Source organism: Lissotriton vulgaris, unplaced genomic scaffold, assembly GCF_964263255.1.
Source record: "Lissotriton vulgaris unplaced genomic scaffold, aLisVul1.2 SCAFFOLD_3089, whole genome shotgun sequence".
In the NCBI taxonomy this organism is placed as follows: Eukaryota; Metazoa; Chordata; class Amphibia; order Caudata; family Salamandridae; genus Lissotriton; species Lissotriton vulgaris.
The window spans coordinates 216,596-240,324 of NW_028248643.1; the positions used below are offsets into that span (position 1 = coordinate 216,596).

The 23,729-nt window shown below is 48.6% G+C and overlaps 1 pseudogene across 1 annotated transcript in view; it reads left to right on the plus strand.

Moving 5' to 3' along the window:
• The window catches only part of LOC147663879 (alanine aminotransferase 2-like), a 131,189-nt pseudogene that overhangs the window by 99,450 nt on the left and 8,010 nt on the right, over positions 1–23,729 (plus strand). Inside the window, exons 6-7 of the transcript XR_015305207.1 lie at positions 7,083–7,162; positions 22,107–22,243. The product of XR_015305207.1 is annotated as an alanine aminotransferase 2-like (transcript). The remainder of the gene's footprint in view (positions 1–7,082; positions 7,163–22,106; positions 22,244–23,729) is intronic.

A 23,729-nucleotide genomic window follows, 5' to 3' on the forward strand; every position in this document is an offset into this window, starting at 1 on the left:
TTGTAATTTTCCAAACTTCTGGCCAGCTCAGTTCCGCTCCTTCCCTGGAGGTTTGGGGGTGATTGGTGAAGCGGGGGCCGAGAAAAAAGGGGGGTCCTAAAACGCAATTTCCCATGCAATTTCCCATAGGACCTTTAGCTACGGCTACAGCCCGAACGGCTGAACGAAATTACACCAAATTTGGCAGAGAGGTAGTCCTCAGTTCCGACTTGTGGCTTTGGCATATCTGGAGCCAATCTGTTCAGTAGTTTATTTGAAAATTACGGTTAAAGTTATTTATATATCTATGGGCACGAAGGATCCGCGGATTGTGCGAGGATTGGCCTCGTAGGATAAGCGCAACGTCCCAATGACTCGCTGTCAAGTGGTTGTAAACATTCAAAATCAGCAACTGTTGGCAGCTATTTTGGGCCTCAGTGGAAGCGAGGCTGAGGAAGTCAGTGAAATATGTGTGCAAATTGTGAAAAGGGGACAGGGTAGACACACCCTGACACTCTAGTCCTGCTCAAGGGGTCACATGGCACATGAACTACCAAAATGAATCCTAAATGCACAGACTCACTGTGTGATTCTAGACAAATAATGGGGCATATTATCAAGGGGGTTTATATCCGCTTTTTTGGCTTTAAAAGCCAAGAAAGCAGAGATAAAATTATCTCCCTATTACCTAGCTGTCGCTAACACCAGTTAGCGACAGCTAGTAGGAGATAGCGACCATCTTGGGCCCCTCTTTGCATGTCAGTGATATTTATCACTAATGACATGCAAAGTGGGCGTGCCAAGATGTTAGCGACTGGAAACAGTCGCTAACATCGCTATCTCCTATTACCAACTTTTGGAGATATTCCCGCTAAGCGCGAATATCTCTAAAAGCTAACACCTGCCCCTGAGCAGTTCTTAGCCATGTTATCCAATGGTAGGTGGATAACATGGTTAAGAGCATTAGCTCGGTAATGCCTGAATATCGCTGACTTTTCAGCGATATTCATGCATTATTTCCGATTTTTATCGCATTTGCGATAAACCTTGGTAATACCAAGGTTTATCTGCGATAAAAATCACCGCAGCGCGGCGATAATTTTTTCTCGCTAACCAAGCAATAGCGATAATTATCGCGAATGCTTGGTAATATGCCCCAATATTCCTTATAAATACAGTAGTAACATACTATAGTAATGTTTGGGTAGTGTACGGTATCCTGTTGTGATGGATTTAAGCTTTAGAAAACTGAAATGGTGATTAGGTAGTATAAGGACTCATACTGGGGCAGTGTTCTAGCATAGTGCAATGGTGTTTATGTACCATAAAAGATCATGCTAGGGATAGCGTTTCAGGATTTAAGATAATGCTGTGGTGTTTGTGTAGTGTAGGCGGTCGTGGTAGGGGAATGTTCTAGGAAATAAACGGGTGTTTGGCTAGTGTAGGAGGTTATACTGGTGTAGATTTAAAGTTTAGGGCAGTAAAGTTGTGAATAAGTAGTGTAGGTGGTCATGCTGCAGGTAGATTAAGGGTTTACAATAGTGTAGTGGTGTTTGGGTAGTGTAGGAAATCATACTGGTGGAAGTGTCAGTGCAAGACTGCATGTACTTATCTGTCGGCAAAAACATCAACCATACATTATACATATTTCAGAACTGCATTTTACTATTAGTACTTAACTAATTTTGGAAACACATAACCAATGACTATTTTCTAATTCTACCAAAATGTGACTACACGATACGTTTTAACTAATAACATATCGTAAAACACATGAAGGGGCATATTATCAATCAGAGCGTTAAAATTATTGCCGTTTTAGCGACAGAAAAGTGCAGCAAAAGCGGCGATAATGGTCTTGATAATATGCCGTCAAGAATTCCAATAGAAGCCCATGTTCACACTAGAACATAGGTTTCTATTAGAATTCACAAGTATATATTATCAAACCCATTATCGCCACTTTAGCTGCAGTTTTCTGCCACTAAAACGACAATTTTGAACGTCCTTCTTCATAATATGCACACCAAAATGCTTATCTCAGAATGCTTTCTAAATGGACACAAACTCACAATAAAATTCGAGAGAAAAAATAATATTCCCTTCACTTTAGCAGAACAAACACAGTACTCTAATTAAAACCAAAATGCACCACATAGATTCCCTCACAAATGAATAACCCACCTTTCCAATTGTTTTGTAGAATAAAAAGTATGTCAGTCACACAGCAGATTTTCTTATTCAAAATCTCTGTTTTCAACACCTCTCACCAGAACCATATAATGGCAGAGTTTCCCTCTCATTTTCAACACATATACACCTGAACATCAAATCACATTCCTTGCCACATTAATACAAAACCAAACACACATTTCTATTGGTTAGACATTTCTATCCTTTCCAAACGACATACATTTTAACCCTACCCCCTACCCCCATTCTGCCTTCTGCCTGTTGCCATAGAAACACTTCATGGAACACTTCACTGAGCACACAGGTCAAAAGTTCATCACACAATGTTACTAATCAAAACAGCAAGTGAGCTTGACTTCTCACTATACCAGCTTATATTATGTAATCTTTCTTTCTATCAATTTTTGTTAACCAATACGAATCAGGCTTTCAAAAAACAGGAACCTGCACCCTAGTTTTCAATGTAGAATCTTATCCTCCATTTTACAAAAATATTACTTTTCAAACTGGCACTTCATTTACAGAAACTATCTGAGTACATCCAGACCTCCCTTCAACATGCTTAGAGTGTGGATTTTGGGACACAGCTATATTTTCTGGAGCCAAAGGTACTCAGAACAGAAAGGAATTCATAAAGACCTACCTTTACCAAACATAGACATTAAATTGTTTGGACAGAGAGGATTAAAGTGGCACCAATTGATGCCATTGGTGAAATCCTTTTTACATCTTCAACACCCTGACCTCATTTTTGTGCACTGTGGTGGCAATGACCTAGGCACTTTGCCTGGGGTAGGTCTGGAAATGCTTATGAAGGACACCTTTGGAGAATTGATGTCACTTTTCCCCCAAACTGCCTTCGTATATTCTAACATATGCCACAGGCAAAAATTGAACTGGTCCAATCAATTTTATCCACAGATTGAGAAAGCTAGAAAACATATGAATAAATCTGTTTCTGCTTTTCTCCGAGACTATAGAATGGGGTCCATATACCACAACAATCTGCGTTTCAATATGCATGGCATGTATAGGACAGATGGTGTACATTTTACAGATGAGGGAAACAGAGTCTTCCTCTTTAACTTTAGACTCTGCATCGGTACTTACTTGTAGGTACTAAAATCTGTCAGTAAACACAAGGGCTCTTTTTAGAGCCACCCAATATCTAAACACATAAGCTTGATGAATATCTCAAAAATACATGCTTCTTTTTTTTTCGGTGGCAAAATGCGCAGATACTACGCACATCTCGCGACTTTTTAAAAAAAAGAAAAATACTATCTTACTTTTTTCGCCCTATGGGTCCCTATGTCACCCCCTAAGCAGGCCTAGGAAGTCAGGGTGTGTCTAACTTGCCCCTGTTCACGTTTTGCCAACATAATCCACAGACTTCCTCAGCTTCGCTTCTACCGAGACACAAAATGGCGAACAACAGTTCCTGGTTTCAAATGTTTACAACCGCTTGACGGCCAATTAGATTTGAGCGCCTGATCAGGATGGTGCGCTTATCCTACGAGGCCAATCCTCGCACACTCAGATATCTAAATTAATTCAACCACAATTTTCTCAAAAACTACTGAACAGATTTACACCAGATAGGCCAAAGGCACAAGTCGGAACTGAGGACTACCTCTCTGCCAGTTTGGTGTAATTCCGTTCAGCCGTTCGGGCTGTAGCAGGGCTAAAGGTCCTATGGGAAATTGCATGGGGAAAATGCGTTTTGGGATCCCCCTTTTTTCTCAGCCCCCGCTGGACCAATCACCCCTCGGGGAGGGAGTGGAACTGAACTGGCCAAAAGTTTGGAAAATTTCAAGAAGATTCATCCATCGACGCCAAAGTTATTGGCAATAGAATGTTGCAGTTTTCCTATAGATAAGAGGTCCTAACTATAACTATCTACGGGCAACCGCCATTAGATAATAAATAGAGTATATATCTATATATATATATATCTATATCCATATATATAAATATATAGATAGATGTGCTGATATATATATATATATCTATACTACTATTATAAAGGAAGAACTTTGAACCTTTGAGGCAGGTAAACTAGGGAACCATAGCGCCAATCCACACACCTGATACATCGTTGTAATCGTCAGGGTGTGCAGATGGACATAGGCTATATAAAGTTAAAAAAATACGTTATTTATAAAATTTAGTGGAAAATAAAAGTAGTCCCGTGGAAGAAGCGCCGGCCGCGACCTGCGTGCTGACGTCAGGAGCGCGGGGAGGAGCGGCGTCCAGGAGCGCGAGGAGGAGCGGCGGACATGGCTCGGGGAGGAGCGGCGGACAAGCGGGGAGGAGCGGTGACGAGCGGCGGACAGGAGGTGAGGAGCGGCGGATAGGCAGGGAGGAGCGGTGATGAGCGGCGAGGAGCGGCGGAGCTGTGAACTGAGGAGCGCGGGGGAGGAGCCGCGGCTGAGGTAAGGCTCTAGGGGACCCACGGACAATGTCGGGGCAGGCAGGGGTCGTGGAAGGCGGGGGACGGGGGGGCGGGCGGGGGCCCTGAACACTAATTTCGGGATGGGCTGCTATGTCGGGGCTGGCGGGGGTCGGGGAAGCCTTATTGCTCCCGGACACGGTCGGGGCGGGCTGCTAGTATATATATATATATATATATATATATATATATATATATATATATATATATATATATATATAAATAAATATATATATATGTGTGTGTGTTTTTGCGATTTTTATTATCTTATTATACTTGACATGCATGGTAAATGCATATGTGGTAAAGTCCTCTGTGTGCATGCTTGGTAAAGGCTGCATTGGAAACACATATCTTGTATCATCATACAAGCTTATACTGATTGGTTTTCATCCATTATATCTTTGGCTATCTGAGCTACAAAGGTAAAGTATCTGTCTCAGAAATAGGAGCATAAAGGATTGACCGAGAGGTTAGATAAATCCCATGGAATTGAAACATACTGGTCAGTTCATACCAATACTGCAGCCCACAGTTAACTGGGTGAACCAGGCCCAGACTGGGACTGCACGCCCTATTACTGTGAATGTTCTGTTCACAGTGCGGGCGTAAGCTCTCACCTGCCCTGGGGAAGCACTTTAGTGAAAGATGACTGGATGTTTGGAACCACCTGATAGATCACCACACAAGAAGGTGAAGTGCGTGATTGCACTTAACTCCCAGGGGATCTTTTGTGAGCACTCTCTGAGGCATGCTTACTCTAAACAACCTCAATATGGCCCAGTCAGTGCACCCTCCTGACAGCTCCAAAGCTCCTATGTCTGTAACACAGCACAATCTGGCATAAGAGCAGAGGCAAAATGTTTCCTAATGTGTGGAGAGGATGGGGCGTTATGGCCAGAGCTGCTGACTTCTGAACTAGTTTGATCCTTGGTGTCACTCAACATCTTGTGGTTCTGGGCAAATCACTTAAACTCCCTCTGCCAATAGAAGAAAAGGTGTCTCTTGTGCAATGTAACTGGTGCTCAGGTAAAGCCCACCAAAACCTTAGATTCAAGGTCACCCTATGTAAACTTCCAAAACAATTAGTTGGACCACACCCATTACAACTGAGGGTGCACCCTCTTGAGATCACACCAGCACACACAATGGAACCAGGGTGATCTCTTACAGACGGTGATGCCCAAATGTCTGCAGTCCCTTCTGAAGTTCTAAAGCACCTGTCTTTTCATAAAGTAGGCACACATGTCCGATGCACCCCTGCGGCACATAGTGAAATTCAGCCCCTATGACCTTGTATTCTAAGGTGCTAGAATTTCCTCATCTCGATCCTATTAAAGATTAATGAAATCCTGAAAAATCTCAGATCAGCTGCCCAGTGTTACAATTTCATTATTTGAGGACCCAGGAGGGCCCAGCCCACTTCCATGTAGTCTCACAAAATTCCTTTACAAAAAATCGTTCAATCTTCCTTATCTCCCAGATTAAATGGTTTGTATAAGACTGAATTTCCTTTAAATCCATATTTGTCTATTTATTTATTTCTATATTTTCTTTAAAGCTCAGGTTCATATCCTAAGATTGCTTCATTCATAGCTCTTTGGAGGTGTGGTTATGGGTAAGAGGGAGCAGCGAGTAGCTATATAATACAATTACTGGATCTGACGGTGGGAAAGTAGTGCAACATTCATCACGCAATGCCTGAAGTTGGCTCGCCATTGAATATCACCCCAACAAGATGACAAACCCTGAGATAGCAGAAGTCCTGAGAGTCTGTGCATCAAGTAAAACCCACTTTAGGCTGCGTCTTTGTAATGGCTTGAAATAAGAAAGGTTTTCTAGAAGTGCCATACTTTTTATGATATTGGTGCAGCCAATGATACAAAAAACCATTGTGCCATCGGTTGAGGTTCTAATGACCCAAGCTCAAAAGTATGTTCAATGGATTGGCACATCAGACCCACCCCTACAGGGACTTTTGCCCCAGATATTTAAAAGAAGAATGGGAAATGACAGCATCTGACTGAAGCCCATCGCGACCTATATAGATTTACTTTATAACTGCAAATTTGTTTAGGAGTATCAACATTCTAGCTTGTTGCTCTGTATAATTCTGCGAGAGTATAATCAGGTCAGTTATACGCTAGAGGAGAAGCTGCACTTTAGTCCATTCCGATCTACAAAATTCTGCGAGAGTATAATATTATTATGCAAGAGTATAATATGGTCATCTGTGTACAGCATATGAGTACCTTTGAAAAGATCACAACAATAATCCGTCCACATAGTGGCTTTATAGTGGTTTCCAGGTGGGCCTATGGGGGTATTTCTCTTTCTGATGCTGATGTTACAGGCTCCCCTACTGTTCCTCCTGGATTTCTCTCTATTACAAAATGTGACCGACTAATTCTATGTGACATCATCGCTTACACCACTCAATATCTTCCTCACTGTGCAGGCCATGTGCAGAGTCGCAAGTGCATTGAGGAGGTGATTCAGCTGGCCGCAGAAGAAAACCTTCTTCTCTTCATTGATGAGGTACGTTCGGTGGTCTGTGGTCGATGATCTTTCAGTCTCACCCTGTTTTTCACTGTAGAGATAACAATCCCAGGGACACAATCTTGCACAAAAACATAATTGATGGCATTGTCCTCTATCTAAGCATCCTGAAAAATGAAGCACACATAGAAAGAGGAAAAAATGACAAGAAATAGAACTAATTCTCCTTGTTGCGGCACTCCTGAACCTCCCCTGGGGAGGCGTAGGAATCTGACACATTCCCAGGTGTACAATGTTGTAAATCTGTGCATGTGTCAGTCTCCATGGATGTTGCCTGGGAGCACCCAACGCAACACTCATGGAACGCCCTCAACACAGAGTAATGCATGAAAGTGGCCCATATTTACAAGGCCATGGAAGGTCATGCAGGGTGACTTTACGTGGCCTTGTAAATATGGACAGCCACACTGCGCCGCCGGTGCATCAAAAAAAGTGCCCTACCGGCGGCACAATGGCTGTGTAAATGTGGCTTATAGCATTTTATGGTACAAAAGGGGGTGGTGATGGACGGAGCATCTGAATCAATCAAACATTCACACCCAGTCAAAAGATCTGGGTTTAATCCATCACCGTTCTTTAGCCCACTCTGCCACCCCAGTTCAGACATGGCTATATGCAAATCAGTCTGACCCTGTGCCTCATGGGAACAGTCCAGCCCGAACTGCCAAGCCATGTCTTCCCTGGACCGGAAACAAGCTTCCGAGGACCGGTTTCTGGCATTCCAGCCGTCTTCAGCCCGGCTTGCTTGAATCCAGTGGCAAAGTGAGCAAGGGACTCACGTCTGAGCATACCCTGCCACACTTATGGCGGCAAAAAGCGGTACTAAAGGGGGTGGTGATGGACGGAGCATCTGAATCAATCAAACACTCACACCCAGTCAAAAGATCTGGGTTTAATCCATCACCGTTCTTTAGCCCACTCTGCCACCCCAGTTCAGACATGGCTATATGCAAATCAGTCTGACCCTGTGCCTCATGGGAACAGTCCAGCCCGAACTGCCAAGCCATGTCTTCCCTGGACCAGAAACAAGCTTCTGAGGACCAGTTTCTGGCAATCCAGCCGTCTTCAGCCCGGCTTGCTTGAATCCAGTGGCAAAGTGAGCAAGGGACTCACGTCTGAGCATACCCTGCCACACTTATGGCGGCCAAAAGCGGTACAAAAGGGGGTGGTGATGGACGGAGCATCTGAATCAATCAAACACTCACACCCAGTCAAAAGATCTGGGTTTAATCCATCACCGTTATTTAGCTCACTCTGCCACCCCAGTTCAGACATGGCTATATGCAAATCAGTCTGACCCTGTGCCTCATGGGAATAGTCCAGCCCGAACTGCCAAGCCATGTCTTCCCTGGACCGGAAAAAAGCTTCCGAGGACCGGTTTCTGGCATTCCAGCCGTATTTAGCCCAGCTTTCTTGAATCCAGTGGCAAAGTGAAGAAAAGCCCGTCTGCGCCCGTCCGTGACAGGACGGGGCGAGGGGCGATGGACCCTGTCCCTGCTCTACGAGATACCACCGGTAAGGGCCACCAAACACTTACCTATTCCGCCCAAACGCTACTAAGCCTTAGACCACCTACTCGTTGTAGTACAATCATACCTTGGCAGCGTATTGAGGGTGGTTTCTCCTGTCTTCAATGTCGGCGCTTATCTAACATTAATGCGCCCTCCCCAGACTCCAATACCCCCCCCCCAAGGGTTTGAAGAGCTTCCTCCTAAATGTACGCTCTTTACCCAAACACCAACATCAGGTTTGGGATTTAATTTACTCCACCCAACCGGACATATGTTTTCTTGTGGAAACATGATTAAAACCCCATACAATCACAGCAATAGCAATGGGGATTCCTTCCGGATATAAGATTAAACATCTAGACAGAGACATTAAAACAGGAGGCGGATTGGCAATTATACACAGGGACCATATACAACTAACCATCATAGAACAACACTTAAACTCGCAGCTAGAAATTCTGCTTTTTAAAATCCTTCTAACAAACCATTTCACCTGGAAAGGGGCCTTGGTTTATCGCCCTCCAGGATCAAACCCTAATTTTGCACTCACCCTTCAAGAAATATTAGCCCCCCCACTTAAAATCAAAAGAAGATTTTCTGCTTCTGGGTGATTTTAATATACATGTAGATCGACCAATATTAACCGAATCCACAGCTTTAATCACAGATCTCTCGAATTTGGGCTTAGAACTAAAAAATCACGGACCTACCCACATAGGAGGACACATGCTTGATTTACTTTTCTCTAACTGTGCCAAAATAATCTGCTCACCAGCTAAAGATATATCTTGGACAGATCACTCTTTGCTGGAATTCATATTATTAACTCCTGTAAGACCTACAAAGAATGTACCTTCCTCCCCCTCCTGGAGACGTCAATGGCACAAAGTTACTGTTAACAAAGTCCAAGAAGCATGGACAGATCCCAACATTCAGGATTCAGACACAGCAGACATGGCCTTAGCCAAGCTCAATGAATCTATCAAACAAGCCATCGACACTATAGCTCCTTTAAAAAGACATAAACAACATCCGGTGTCGAAACAAGAAAGATGGTATACTAAGGAATTGAGAGCAGAGAAACAAAAATGCAGACGAGCTGAGAAGGCTTGGAGGAAAACGAAAACAGAAAATAGCCGAACAACTTTTTTAAATGCTCAATCAGAGTATTATAGAAATATAAAGTTGGCCAGAAAACAACAATTAACACAACAGATAGCAGAAGCGGGCAACTGCTCTAAGGAACTTTTTAATATTTTGCAGAATTTCATAAAACCTACTGCATGTGAAAGCTCCGATGACTTTTCGCAGGATTTGTGCGATAAAGTCTCTCTATTCTTCGAAGATAAAATAAACACCATCTATGAAAGAATAGTAGCAGCCAATAATAACAACATAAATAACACCAATATATGCTCAACCCTGACTCCTGCCATATACAATAAACCTTCTCTGACGTCCTTCCCTCCCATTGATAATACAGAGCTCCTTACCCTCTGCAATCATATAAAAACAGGATCCCCTAATGACCTCATTCCTGCGAAAATGGTCGGCCCTATGATCTATCTGCTGGGTCCCCACGTACTTGAAGTGGTTAACATCTCCCTTTGGACAGGCCAGGTCCCAGCAGACTGGAAAAAGGCAGTGGTGAACCCGATAAGAAAAAAGGCATCATCTCCCTGGACAGACCTCTCCAACCTACGTCCTATCTCTCTTCTACCATACTTGGGCAAGATCAGGGAGAAGCACGTGAACACCTATCTTTCTCAACATCTTGAAGCGACGGAAGGCCTGGACCACTCTCAATCTGGGTTCAGGCCGAACCACAGCACAGAATCAGCACTTCAAACAGTGACCAATAACATCAAAATGGCACTGGATGATGGTTGCTCTATGATTCTGGTGCTGCTGGATCTCTCCGCCGCTTTTGATACGGTGTCTCACAGGGTGCTTCTCCATCGCCTAAAGGAGGTAGGAATAGAGGGAGAGGCTTTGGCGTGGTTGGAGAGCTTTCTGTCTGGGCGTTCCCAAGAAGTTAGGCTGGGCTCCCATAAATCCACTCACAGGGAGCTCAACAAGGGAGTGCCACAGGGCTCTTGTCTGAGCCCCACACTTTTCAACATATACGTGGCCCCCCTTGCCAACTTAGCAAGATCTTTCGGGTTCACCCCCGTGTCGTACGCTGACGACACCCAACTCCTTTTTCCCTTCAAAAATCTTACACCTGCAATAAAAAGATCCTTTGCAGATGGCATGAGAGCCATTGCAGAATGGATGTCATCTAATTGTCTGCAGTGTAATGTCGGGAAAACCGAAGTGATGCTGTTCGGCTAAGCGACGGCACATTGGTCATCGGACTGGTGGCCCCTAGAACTAGGACCTGTCCCCACCCCCAAAAGCAAGGTTAGAAACTTGGGAGTGTTATTTGACCAACAACTCACTTTCAAGGATCATGTCAATCAAGTAGCCGGTACCTGCTTCCGGGCTATAGGGATGTTAAGACGAGTCTTCCCCTATTTACCGGATCACCACAGAAAAACACTGGTGCAGGCTCTTGTTATCAGTAGGGTAGATTACTGCAATGGATTGCTCCTTGGAGCTAACGAGGAACAACTCAAGAAATTGCAGGTTATCCAAAACACAGCAGCGAGGATTGTCCTGAACGCTCCACCAAGGACACCCTCCTGCCCCCTACTGACCAAACTTCACTGGCTTCCAGTAAAGAAGCGAGTCCAGTTTAAAACTCTTTGTACCATCCACAAGAGCTTAACAGGGAAGGGCCCTAAATATCTGACTGACATCTTCCAGCCCTATACCCCTGGGCGCTCCTTGCGCTCCAGTAACCAGCAACTACTGAAGGTACCTAGAGTTAAGAAGACCAGGCAAGGTGGTTGTGCGCTGGCTCATACCGGACCTACACTTTGGAACTCACTGCCGCCGGAACTGAGGTCTCTCACTAACCACATGATGTTTCGGAAAAACCTAAAAACTTACCTGTTTCCCAGCAACTAACTGTCCTTTTCACCATCGGACACACTATTATATCCCACCCTCATCTGCAGTTATAGCGCGGAGATACCCCTTCGGGGGTCTATTCTGGCGCTTTATAAGCATAAAAAATAAAAATAAATAAATAAATAAAATAAATAAAGTGAGCAAGGGACTCACGTCTGAGCATACCCTGCCACACTTATGGCGGCCAAAAGCTGTACAAAAGGGGGGGGGGGGTGATGGATGGAGCATCTGAATCAAGCAAATACTCACACCCAGTCAAAAGGTCTGGGTTTAATCCATCACCGTTATTTAGCCCACTCTGCCACCCCAGTTCAGACATGGCAATATGCAAATCAGTCTGACCCTGTGCCTCATGGGAACAGTTCAGCCCAAACTGCCAAGCCATGTCTTCCCTGGACCGGAAACAAGCTTCCGAGGACCGGTTTCTGGCAATCCAGCCGTCTTCAGCCCGGTTTGCTTGAATCAAGTGGCAAAGTGAGCAAGGGACTCACGTCTGAGCATACCCTGCCACACTTATGGCAGCCAAAAGCGGTACAAAAGGGGGTGGTGATGGACGGAGCATCTGAATCAATCAAACACTCACACCCAGTCAAAAGATCTGGGTTTAATCCATCACCGTTATTTAGCCCACTCTGCCACCCCAGTTCAGACATGGCTATATGCAAATCAGTCTGACCCTGTGCCTCATGGGAACAGTCCAGCCCGAACTACCAAGCCATGTCTTCCCTGGACCGGAAGCAAGCTTCCGATGACCGGTATCTAGCAATCCAGCCATCTTCATCCCGGCTTGCTTGAATCCAGTGGCAAAGTGAGCAAGGGACTCACGTCTGAGCATACCCTGCCACACTTATGGCGGCCAAAAGCTGTACAAAAGGGGGTGGTGATGGACGGAGCATCTGAATCAATCAAACACTCACACCCAGTCAAAAAATCTGGGTTTAATCCATCACCGTTTTTTAGCCCACTCTGCCACCCCAGTTCAGACATGGCTATATGCAAATCAGTCTGACCCTGTGCCTCATGGGAACAGTCCAGCCCGAACTGCCAAGCCATGTCTTCCCTGGACCGGAAACAAGCTTCCGAGGACCGGTTTCTGGCATTCCAGCCGTCTTCAGCCCGGCTTGCTTGAATCCAGTGGCAAAGTGAGCAAGGGACTCACGTCTGAGCATACCCTGCCACACTTATGGCGGCCAAAAGCTGTACAAAAGGGGGGGGGTGATGGATGGAGCATCTGAATCAATCAAACACTCACACCCAGTCAAAAGATCTGGGTTTAATCCATCACCGTTATTTAGCCCACTCTGCCACCCCAGTTCAGACATGGCTATATGCAAATCAGTCTGACCCTGTGCCTCATGGGAACAGTCCAGCCCGAACTACCAAGCCATGTCTTCCCTGGACCGGAAACAAGCTTCCGAGGACCGGTTTCTAGCAATCCAGCCATCTTCATCCCGGCTTGCTTGGATCCAGTGGCAAAGTGAGCAAGGGACTCACGTCTGAGCATACCCTGCCACACTTATGGCGGCCAAAAGCTGTACAAAAGGGGGTTGTGATGGACGGAGCATCTGAATCAATCAAACACTCACACCCAGTCAAAAAATCTGGGTTTAATCAATCACCGTTTTTTAGCCCACTCTGCCACCCCAGTTCAGACATGGCTATATGCAAATCAGTCTGACCCTGTGCCTCATGGGAACAGTCCAGCCCGAACTGCCAAGCCATGTCTTCCCTGGACCGGAAACAAGCTTCCGAGGACCGGTTTCTGGCATTCCAGCCGTCTTCAGCCCGGCTTGCTTGAATCCAGTGGCAAAGTGAGCAAGGGACTCACGTCTGAGCATACCCTGCCACACTTATGGCGGCCAAAAGCGGTACAAAAGGGGGGGGGGTGATGGACGGAGCATCTGAATCAATCAAACACTCACACCCAGTCAAAAGATCTGGGTTTAGGCGTGGCTTAGCGGGCGACGATGGCGGTTGCAGCTTCCTAGAGCTCCCGCCGGCCCGATCCTTATCCGATTAATTATCCTGGCCCCAGGACCCGTGCCGCTGACCAACTGTGGGGCAAGTGTGTCGGACAGTGCCGAGAGCCCTCCGGTGCAGAAAGCGGTGCTCCTGGGCTGTCGGGTGCGGCTGAGTCACCGGCGGCGTCCTGCGGCCTAGTCTTGGGCAGCGAGGCCGGGGCCTCAATTTTGGTGCTGCCGGGCAGGAGGTCTTGTGTGCGGGCCGGCCGCACTGCCATATCACCGGGGCCTGAAGTCTCTGGAGGTCGGCGGAGCGGCGGACGAGCCCCAGGTTGTCTCGCCAGCTGCAGGGGACATGGCTGGTGCACGGAGGACCCCCGGGGGAAGCGGCGGCCTGCATCATTTCCGGGCAGCCGGGGCCTCGAGTTTGGTGATCCCGGGGCTGGCATCTAACTCTGGCTGCAGCGGACCGGCGGCGGGGCCTGGGAGGCTGAGACCCTGGTGTATGGTCTTCTCCGGAGGACTGGGCACAGCGCTACTGCACTTCCTCTTGCGGCGGACCGGTGGGCAGTCATACGGGCTGGCGAAGATTGTGCCCGAGCCTGGCGCAGCCCGGAGGTGGTCCACGAACAGTAAGTGACTCCCCTGAGGCCCTGGTGTTGGTGCTGTGGGCTGCTGGGCTTCGGAAGATGGCCACTAGAGTGCGAGGGCCTGCAGCACCCGGTGAACTAGTGTAGAGTGGTTAGGAGCAGGTGGGCCACGAGACTGCGGAACCACGAGGCGGCCGGCGCGGTGGGTGCAGACCGAAGGTCAGTCCGATACTGATTTGCGACACCTGTTCTGGTTTCGGCCAAGGGAACCAACCCAGTCCCAGTGGTAGCAGTATCAAAGACATTTACACCCAGGTGCGGAAGAAAAGCTGGGTTGGCCTACATTGGACGCTTTTGGAGGTGCGTGGTGTCTGCGTTAGTGCGAACACCCATAACGTAGCAGCCCCAGGGTTGACCGCAGACATGACCAGAGGTGGCGGCGGTCCCTCCAAACAAGGACCCATCGATAAATTCACGGGACCCAGCGGGGGGCCCGGAGCATTCAGATGGGGTCATGGAGTGGGGCCAGACAATGCGGCGCTCATGGCGGCGATCACCCAGTCCAGGGACATGCTGGACGCCAAGATTGGGGAAGTGGGTGCGGATGTGACCCTGTTGCGTCAAGACCTACGGAATGCAGTGGCACGGATTACGGAGACGGAATCCAGGATTTCGATGGTGGAAGACGACGTCAAGACACTGAAGCAGAAAATGGCGGCGATGGAACACACTCAAAAGGCCCTCGCGCTCCGTGTGGAGGATGCCGAAGGGCGCGCACGCAGAAACAACCTTCGCTTTGTTGGTTTTCCGGAGAGGTGTGAGAAAGGAACTATGGAACAGTTTCTAACCCAGTAGTTGGAGGGCTGGCTGCCCTCGGGGGTGCTCTCCACTTGCTTTGTCATCGAGCGAGCGCATAGGGCCTTGACACAGAGGCCACCGGAGGGCGAGCGGCCCAGACCAGTGATCGCTAGACATTTGAATTATCATGATAGAGATGCTATCTTGCGGGAAGCAAGAACCAGGGACTCCATTTCATTCGAGAATCAGAAGATAATGATCTTTCCCGACTACACCAGGCTTGTGCAGCAGCAGCGTCACTCCTTCATAGCTGCCAAGGCCAAATTGCGGGGTTTGAAAATCCAGTATTCCCTGCTGTATCCGGCCCGCCTGCGGGTGGTCTACCAGTCGCGGACACACTTCTTCGATACCCCTGAGGACGTCTTTAAATGGACTGACGAAACGGTGAGGATCAGGCCGCATGCCCAGCCGGGCCTGGACCCGGGCGGCTCGAGGGGATCGTCACAGGACCGGAGGGGCCAGCCTGCCCGGGGCGGACGGAACCGGAGGTCCAGATCGCGGAAGAGATCCGCTTCCGCCAGTGAGACACATGATAGTGGAGCTATGGATTCTGACCACTCTGGGAAAAACCATTGAAGACCTGGGGAGAACTGCACTTGTCTGTGGATGCTGTGGACTCCGGCTGATGGGGGTCGCACGGCCAGGTCCCATCGCTTAGATGCATTGACACTGCCTATGTTGCCGGCACTAAATGGTGCCTTGTACGTGTGTGGTATTGCGGGTTGGGGTTCGGGTGGTTACTCAATAGCGGCCACCAGCCTCCTACTAGAGTGGGAGTTGACTGGGGGGGGGTGATTCTACTGTTTCTGGGGGTGTTGGGATCCATTGGTATGGTTGGCCTTGGGTCCTCTGTTTTGGGCCCGAGGTTGCCCATGCCGCGACAGGTACTTCAGAGTTTTATGAAGTATAGGGGTGGGGGGAGTGGGGTGAAGGGGGGGGAGGAAGGGGAAGAGTTGGGGCTGGATTGGGTTACGGTAGGTGGGGGGTTGGTGTTGTTGTGGGGGGGACCCGGGGTAGGTGGGGGGGGCTGCACGTGATTTTCTCTGATTTACTAATGATGGTGCTGAGTGTGTGGGTGTGGCGCAGAGGGCCTACTTGGTTGATCCCACTTGACTATGGCTGATGTATCTCAAGGGCTCCCCAGTGAGTCCATAAGTGTGGTAACCTGGAATGTCAGGGGGATGCTGGACAAGATCAAACGGGGGGCGATTCTGCCATGGGGGAAGAGGGAAGCTGCAGATGTGCTCTTGCTACAGGAAGCGCACATGATGGGTTCAAAGGTGCTTAGTCTACAGAGGTTTGGCTACCAACAAGTCTATCATGCCGGGTTTACTAGGGGGTCCAGAGGTGTAGCTATCTTGGTGCATCGCAGGTTGGCCTACGTCCACGAGAAGCAGTGGGCAGACCCACAGGGTCGTTACATTTTTGTCAAAGGGATGGTGGGTACTGAACCTGTGGTTTTTGGAAGTGTCTACGCCCCTCCGCCTCTGCAGTGGGTCTTGTCTGAGAAGCTGTTTACAGTATGGGAGGATATCCCACAGTCCTTGGCAGTAGTGGGGGGCGATTGGAATGAGGTGATGGATGTATGTATGGACCGCCAGAGACTGCAGGGGACACTAACGGCTGCCCCACCTACCCGGTTGCATGCTATGGTGGAGGGGATGGGCTGGATGGATGTGTGGCGACATATGCACCCCAAGGCGCGCGAGTACACGTATGTTTCTGCTGTGCATGGCTCCTTCTCGAGACTGGATTATGTGTTTGTGCCCAGTGTCTGCCTGAACAGAGTGTGGGAGGCCGGGATCTTACCGAGAGGGCTGTCTGACCACTCCCCAGTAGTGGTCAAGGTCGAGCTGCTTAGGAAACGACAACCGTTCCGGTGGCGGATGTCCTCGTGGCACCTTCAGCGGCCCGGCTATATCCAACATCTGCGGGGGGCGATTGCCCATTACTGGCAGGAAAACCTAGTGGACGACGTAGACGCAGTCGTAGTTTGGGAGGCGATGAAGCCCACAATACGGGGTGTGGACATCGCGTGGTGTGCGGCGGCCCGTCGACGACACCGGGAAACACTCGCTGAGGCGGCCACACTGGTGGAAACCCTGGAACAGCGGGGAGGGGGCGATGAGATTTCGGTGCGGTTGCTCCTGCAGGCACAACAGTCCTATGCATCTCTATTGCTTGATGAGGCTAGACAAGCGTGGCTGGCCACGCGGAGTAGAATATATCAGTGGGGGGATAAGTCCTGTACAATGCTCCATAGGCTGTGTCAGCGTCAGCTCCAACCGATTACTCTGCCGGACCTCACTGCTGGGGATGGGGTGGCGATCACAGACCCAGCTGAGCTGGCAGCGAGTTTTGCTTGTTACTTTACGGCACAATACGGTCTGAGGGATTGTCTGTCGGCGGATGAGGTAGCTAAATTCATTGATGACTTACCTCCGAGGGCGGTCTCGGATGAGACCAGGAAGGCACTCGACGTTCCCCTTACAGCGGAAGAACTAGGTAATGCACTGGGACAGCTCAACACGGGGAAGGCACCTGGGCCAAGTGACTTCCCGAGTGAATTCTATAGGAAATTTCAACTCCAACTGGGGTCCCATTACCGGAGTGCACTGGAGGCGGCGCGAACACAGGGTAGGTTGCCACCTGACTGGCGTCATGCCGAGGTTGTGGTCTTTCAGAAGCCAGGCAGACCCCCAGATAGACATGACTCTTATCGCCCAATATCTCTGCTCAATATAGAAGCTAAAATACTGGCTAAGACTCTGGCGAACCGACTACTCCCATATGTGACGGACCTGGTCCACCCAGACCAGGCCGGCTTTATGCCTCATAGGGCAACGCGGCACAACATCCGGCGGGCACAGGCGGCGGTAGATGCCATGGGGGCCACGGGGGAACGGGCAGCTTTGCTACTAGCAGATATTGATAAAGCTTTTGACTCGGTTAGTTGGACGTACCTCTTTGCGCTCCTGCCTCGTCTCAACCTGGGCCCGGTGTTTCTTTCACACATCAAACTACTGTATACCGATATTACAGCTTCGGTGCGCGTCTCCGGGGTGGTATCGGAAAAGTTTCCGATTGGTCGGGGGACCCGACAGGGGTGCCCACTGTCCCCGTACTTATTTGCCCTAGCGATGGAGCCTCTGGCCTCTTGGGTGCGCATAGATGCCCAGATGCGGGGTTTTGTGTGGAGTGGGAACCTCACTGATAGAATCGCATTGTATGCAGACGACGTCCTCTTCTTTCTTACTGATTTGCGTCGCTCGGGGCCCCGAGTCTTGGAAATCATGCGTATTTTCGGGGAGGTATCGGGCCTTTGTCTAAATCCACGTAAGTCCACTCTGTGGGTGTTGGGGGGCGGAGTTGTGGAGGACCCCTGGGCATCAGGATTGCAGGTAGCGGCCGGAGGCTTGAAGTATCTGGGGGTGTTCCTCTCGGAATTGGTAGATATTGCCTGGGAGCGTAACATTGTGCCAGTGTGGGAGAGGGTTCAGACGGACGTGAAAACGTGGTCTCGGATGCCCCTAACTATTTTTGGTAGGTCCGCGATCTTCAAAATGGTCGTGCTCCCACGCCTTTTATACCAGCTGCAAAGCTACCCCCACCTGATTAACCCCCGGTGGTTTCGACAGGTCAACTCTGTTTAGGCCGTTTCCTATGGGCTGGGGGGGCTGCCAGGGTGGCGCTGCGGACAAGCTTCCTGTCCACGTATTGTGGTGGTCTGGCCACTTCGGACCTCTTGTCCTATTATCAGGCCTCCCAACTACTGGTACTTAATGAATGGTGGTAGGGAGACAGGGGTGACCCAGCATATGCCCTGGAGCGCTCGCTGACGGGGGACAATACACTACACACGATCCTGTACTCAGCTAGGCTGCGGCGGACACTGCCGAGTGTCACGAGAATTGTCTTTGTTGTGTGGCGACAGGCGCTGCGTCGCATGGGCTGGTGGGGTAGATTAACAGCGGAGACCCCGTTGAAGAACAACGGGCAGCTTCCCGAGCTGACCTCACTGGCGGGGTTCGATAGCTGGGACGCAATTGGGATCTCGTCGTTGGGCCATGTACTGACCGGGGTCACCCTCAAATCATTCCAGGAGCTCAGTACTGAGTTCCACATGCCCCAGACCCAATTCTTTCGTTACCTACAATTTCGCCATGCGCTAGCGCCCAGCATCGCTAACATGGAGTCGCTCCCAGAATTTAGCCAAATTGAAGCAAAGGTCTTCATGGGAGTTCTTGGAGATAAGAAGGTCTCCCGAATCTATCAAACACTGGTCCCTCATTGCTCCTCCACCCTATTGCCCCTCAAAGAGGCCTGGGAGGCGGATGTTGGCCCCCTAGACGAAGATGATTGGAGGGAAGCCCTGGAATCCCCGCGAGGGACGGCCATTGCAATGCGACTTAGGCTGATCCAATTCAAGTATCTACACAGGGCCTATTACACCTGCGAGGGGCTGTGGAAGGCGGGACTGATTGGGTCTCCAGAGTGTCTGCGCAGTGGGGCTGAAACGGGTACACTGCTGCATACGGTGTGGTCGTGTACTGGGTTGATTGGTTTCTGGAGGGGCGTATGGAGTTGCCTGTCAGAGGTGTTGGGATGGGATCTTCCCCGCACCCATCGATTAAGGTTGCTCCATGTATTGGAGGGTGTCGGTGGTATATAAATGCCATCTATTGTTGCTGGGACTTGTTGTTGCCAAAAGAGACCTGGCCCGAGCATGGAAGGGAGAACGAGCCCCCCCCCTTGTGTGCAAGGAAGGCTGGGCTAGACTACCTTATGGGGCTAGAACGCCCGGTGTTTGAAGCGAGAGGATGCCCCCGTAAGCATTTTAAGATCTGGAAGCGGTGGGCAGACTATAGGGGGTTGATACTGGATCCCCCGGTGGAACAGGAGGAAGAAATATAGGTGGAGGATGCCGTACAGGCCTGAGAACTGTGTCATGCCTAGCACACTATGACCAAGTGCTGAATGTTTTCTATTCTCACGTGCATGGGGTTAGGGCGGGATAAGGGGTGGGTAGCAGGGATGTTGGGTGGTGGGGGGATGGCGGGTGGTGGAGGAGGGGGGGGTTCTTTTTGCCTTTTCTCCTTTTATTGATTGGACTTTGCACTAGTGATGTAAAATGTGCCATGATGCTTGGTGGTGATCTCCTGACTGTGGGGAGCCACGCGTCTTATTTTGCTTGATCACTCAATAAAATTTGTTGTGAAAAAAAAAAGATCTGGGTTTAATCCATCACTGTTCTTTAGCCCACTCTGCCACCCCAGTTCAGACATGGCTATATGCAAATCAGTCTGACCTTGTGCCTCATGGGAACAGTCCAGCCGGAACTGCCAAGCCATGTCTTCCCTGGACCGGAATGAAGCTTCCGAGGACCAGTTTCTGGCATTCCAGCCGTCTTCAGCCCGGCTTGCTTGAATCCAGTGGCAAAGTGAGCAAAGGACTCACATCTGAGCATACCCTGCCACACTTATGGCGGCCAAAAGCGGTACAAAAGGGGGTGGTGATGGACGGAGCATCTGAATCAATCAAACACTCACACCCAGTCAAAAGATCTGGGTTTAATCCATCACCGTTCTTTAGCCCACTCTGCCACCCCAGTTCAGACATGGCTATATGCAAATCAGTCTGACCCTGTGCCTCATGGGAACAGTCCAGCCCGAACTGCCAAGCCATGTCTTCCCTGGACCGGAAACAAGCTTCCGAGGACCGGTTTCTGGCATTCCAGGGAAGACATGGCTTGGCAGTTCGGGGAATGCTCTTCCCCTGGAAACAAGATCACTGCCCACCCTTCAGGCATTCAAAAGGGCTCTGAAAACTCATCTTTTTGTGCAAGCGTACCTGTAGCGATGTAGCAAATTTTATTTTTGATCAGTTCTGTTAGGCGCCTTGATGCCTTCGGGTTATTGTTTGCGCGTTATAAATTTTATTCATTCACAGGGTCAGACTGATTTGCATATAGCCATGTCTGATCTGGGGTGGCAGAGTGGGCTAAAGAACGGTGATGGATTAAACCCATATCTTTTGACTGGGTGTGAGTGTTTGATTGATTCGGATGCTCCGTCCATCACCACCCCCTTTTGTACCGTTTTTGGCCGCCATAAGTGTGGCAGGGTATGCTCAGACGTGAGTCCCTTGCTCACTTTGCCACTGGATTCAAGCAAGCTGGGCTGAAGACGGCTGGAATGCCAGAAACCGGTCCTCGGAAGCTTGTTTCTGGTCCAGGGAAGACATGGCTTGGCAGTTCGGGCTGGACTGTTCCCATGAGGCACAGGGTCAGACTGATTTGCATATAGCCATGTCTGAACTGGAGTGGCAGAGTGGGCTAAAGAACGGTGATGGATTAAACCCAGATCTTTTGACTGGGTGTGAGTGTTTGATTGATTCGGATGCTCCGTCCATCACCACCCCCTTTTGTACCGCTTATAGCATTTTATGGCTTAACAGGTGAGCAACACCCTTCAATCAAGGCTTCCTGCAATTAGTAACATTTCATTGTACATGGATATATATAGCAACCAATGTGAGGTGCAGCAGATGTCTAAATGAAGACAGAGTTAGCTTGCTTTTTCAGGATCAACACAGGAGGACAGTTGACCTCCACAGATATGTTTAGTGTTGCTGACAGGAGCACTGCTCAGTGGATCACAATACACAATCTTAGATCTGATCATATGGATGTTTACTCATCATGGGCACTGTCAGATTTTTTGTTTATCTTTCACATACCTTTAGTGGGTATTCTAAAAATATGATGGACTCTGACCTTCTAGAACCCTTGAAGCACACCCCTTCAAGAACATGTCCTGATATTATAGTCCACACAGTTTTCACTGGTGTACAATTATGCTAAATCCAACAATGCTAAATTTCAAGATCTTTTGTTAATTTCACTTAATATGAATTTGGAAATTTCAGGAGTTTAATTAAGATTTCCCTCTGGCTTCAGCACTTCTAAGCTTCTGTTCTGTTTCCTCAGATGAACCAGGATGCGGTGTTCGCCCCAGGGTACCAGTTCCATTCTTTTAAGAAAGTCCTGTTTGAGATGGGCCCACCGTACTCAGAGGAGGTGCAGCTAATATCATTCCATTCCATCTCCAATGCAATTTTCGGAGAGTGAGTAGATCAGGAAGTGGATTGAATTTTCATGATCCACCTTTATTCCACAGTTCACCTAATTAAAAAGAAAAGAAACAACCCTGTGCAATTGGTGTAATGGTGGGCGTCACCCAAAAGGTATCGGGGAGATGACCATTAGCCAGTGTTTCTGATCCACAATTGCCTTTTGTGGAGTGCAAAAATACATGTTATATTAAGAACTTAGAAAGAAGTCAAAATTTAAGGGAGCAAGTAGAGATTTCAAAAATTCTGAAGGGCGTACTCGTTGCCTGGATACAGCTACCAGCCTTTAAATATGGTGCTGTGGAGCCCGTCATAGATGGCATACTATGATTGTTTACATAGCGCTTCCTACCCCTGATGAGGTGCTGAACTGCTTTATGGATGTATATATACATCAATCAATCAGCCGATTTGCAGACCTGTGAGAGTATTCAGGTTCTGGCAGGGTCCAGTGGTACAGCCGAAGAGCCAGAGGTCATATTTATGAAAAAGTGGTGAACTGTGTTGTTAAGCCAAGGAAGCTAACAACATGCTTTGTCACTTTAGAAACGCAGGGCTGCACCATATTTACAACCATATGGTGCAGCGCTGCCTTTCCCCTGGTGATGGTGCTAACTTTAGCTGCCTAGCGCCAACAGAGGCACCCTAACACCATAGTGCAAAGGTGCCTGTGTTGAGGGGAAGATTGTTTATGTGAAGGAAGGTCCCCCTTCCTACACATAAACAATATTTAAATGACGTTTTGTAGCTTCTATGTGTGCTGCCTAATGAAGTTGCAAAACAGCATTTTTTTAAAAAAAGGTGTGCCTTCCTGCACAAAAACAATCAACCCTACAATGCAGACACCCCCAATGGTGTAAGGGTGTCTGTGTTGGCGCAAGGCAGTTCATTAAGCGCCACCACTGGGGAAAAGAGGAATCAGCCATATCTTGTAGGTACGGTTCAATCCTGCCCTTATCTTTTGACGCACAGCAATTCTGCAGGAAGGCTTGCTGCGTTGCCTTGCATCAAAATATTGTAAATGAGGCCCAGAGAGTTTAAAGAGGAGAGGGAGGAAACACCCTGTAAGAAAATATGAGGAAAAAGAAATAAGAGAAGGAAAACCACCTGTAAACAGAGAAAGGAAAAGAACAACAAGGAAAGAATGGGGAAATTAAGGGAGGGCATTTTTTTTAACCCTTTCCATGCTGATGACGAACCCCAGCTGTCATGCACTACGGTGCTCGTGTGCTGATGACGGCTGGGGTTCGTCACGGCCCGCCCATGTTCGTGTTGTTTACAGCACACCAGGGGAATCGCGGCTGCATGGAAAGGGTTAAACAAAGAAACAACAACCTGGTGGTTTCAACAGCCTTGGTGAAACATTTGTCATAACACGTTAGCCAAATTTGATTTATTAAAACTTCTTTATTCAGGTTGGGTTTTCATTAAACAAAGAAACAACAACCTGGTGATTTCAACAGCCTGGTGAAACATTTCT